Below are 2,485 nucleotides of genomic sequence, written 5' to 3' on the forward strand. Positions count from 1 at the left end.
GTTCTTGTAAGAAATCTCATATGGATTTACAAATTAGGTTTACAATTTAAATTTATTTAAGCTGCACGAGTTTAGACAAATTATAGAATTTGATTATTTTGGCTAGTCTTCCTATTCATTGATCTTCGGATTTCCATCTAGAGCTGTCAATAGGGTTTCCTTTTTTTTTTTTTTGGATTATATGAGGGGCCAGAGGCCCAAACAAAAAGTAAAACAAAAGAAATCAGACACACTAGCGCCTGGAGATACGGGTCAGCATTAGCCCTCTTTTATTCTTCGACTTTCTTTGACAACATTGGCTTTTATTGAAAAATAAAAATATTCAAATAATCATTTTTGGGCCGAAATCTAATACTAGTAGCCTGTTTATAATTTTTGGTAAGAAAATCCATACGGTTCTCCTTTTTGGTAAATAACCCCGCTTCAATACTAACGAAAAGTCCTATTTTTAGTAACAAAAAAAAAGTCCTGTTTTAATACACATAAAAAAGTAAAAGGTTCAGAAGATAGAAAAAGAAAGGTTCGTGTCCAAAACAAAAAAATACAAAGAATGCAGCCAAAGTCTGGGTCAAATGGTAACTTTGTTTGCTTCACATAGAGCTGCATCGCATTCAAATTCTCATAAAAAAATATAGAACTATGTTAATTATGTGTATCTATATAGTATGTGTAAGTGACTTAATGTGTAGTACATGGGTGTAATAAGAATCTCTTTTAAATTTATTTAATTTTTTGTACAACCCATGAAAGATGATGATAAAAAGAGAGAAAAACAGAAAAAATGATGTAACTTCTTTTTTGTATAGCGTTTGTGAGAGACTAAAAAGATTAAATTAATAAAAAGAGATAAAATAAAAATAGTTATATTTCTAACGGTCAAATTAATAAAAATAATTATTTTTTATATTAGTAGTATAAATGATTATCTAACATAACAAATATGATTAGAAAATCGTATAAAATATTTGACATTATTAATAATTAAAATCATTTTTTGTTTTGTTTTTGTGATTAAAAAGTTAATAGGTTAATACCTTAATGAAGTCATAGAATTAAGTGTTTTTTGGATGCTGTTGCAAGTTGCATAATTATCAATACTGGATTGATCATGTTAAGTTGTAAGGTCATTGGAATAATAATTCAATGGTGAGTTATTAGTAGAACTCATTCATGATTGAACCGATAATAATCAAGTAAATATATAAAATTATAATAATAAACTTAAAATTCAAATAATAAAATGAAAATACAAATGATAATTTACAATTTAAATAGAAATGTTTAACAAAATCATGTTTTAATTTTTTTCTTATAGTAATAAAACACTTACTATTTTGTGATAAGAAGATATAAAAAAATTAATTGAAATATTTATTTATAATTAATTGAATTATAAAATGGAACTAATATTATTGTCATATGATAAAAATAAACAATATTTTTTATCACTTAAATTTTATGAATTACAATTTAATTAAAGTTTTTAACGATAAAATATGGATACTAACGCAAACACGAATACGACACGACATGAAACATGCGAACACTAAAATTTAAATTTTTTATAAGACACGAAGATATGACATATATATAAAATATAAAATATTTTTAAATAAATTGTAATAATATTTTAATATTTTATTCATATTAAAATAAAAATGATATGTTTTAACAATATTTTTTATAATATATATTATTTCTAAACTCATTTTAAAAATACATATTAAGAATAAGGTTTGACATAATACTTAATGATATTTAGATATGTTTAAGCGTGTCTAGAAAAATATTTTATATTTTTTTTATTAACCCAATTAAATACGTATATTGAATGAATGTCAGATAAGTATCGTGTAAAAGATATATCTAATATACGACAACTCAAAAAAATGTTTCTACTTCGTAAATTTTTAATAATATATAATTATTAGCACACAATATTAGAACAGTAATGTTGATTTATTGAGAGGTACTTAATTATTGAATCTAATTATTAAAAGGTACTCAATTATTTCCGGATGCATCTAATGCTACTATGAGAATAATTAAGGAACTGTGGAGATGAATTATTGAAAGGTACTCAATTATTTATTGTATTGAATCAGATTTTTCATTACTAGTTATATATTAGTGTATGTTTCGTGTCCTGCACGGGATAATATATAAAATTATATAAAATTTTTTATTAAAATTTAAATAAAAAATATATATAGTAATTATTATTATTATAAATATTTTATAATTTAAAAATATTAAAAATAATTAATATTTATTTTAATTAATTTGAATTAGTTGAATGGTTATCTCATTTGTGTGCTTAAGCAAGTATTTGGAGTTCGAATTTCACCCTAAATAAATAGAGCATCAATATGTGGTGGATTAATCCTCGACTTGTCGAGTTAAAAAATCCGTAAAAAAAATTGTATTTGTCTTTAAAATAGATTAATTTTTCATTAATAGCAATACTTATAGACTTTTGTCTTTG

Source organism: Arachis ipaensis, chromosome B03 (genome assembly GCF_000816755.2).
Source record: "Arachis ipaensis cultivar K30076 chromosome B03, Araip1.1, whole genome shotgun sequence".
NCBI lineage: Eukaryota > Viridiplantae > Streptophyta > Magnoliopsida > Fabales > Fabaceae > Arachis > Arachis ipaensis.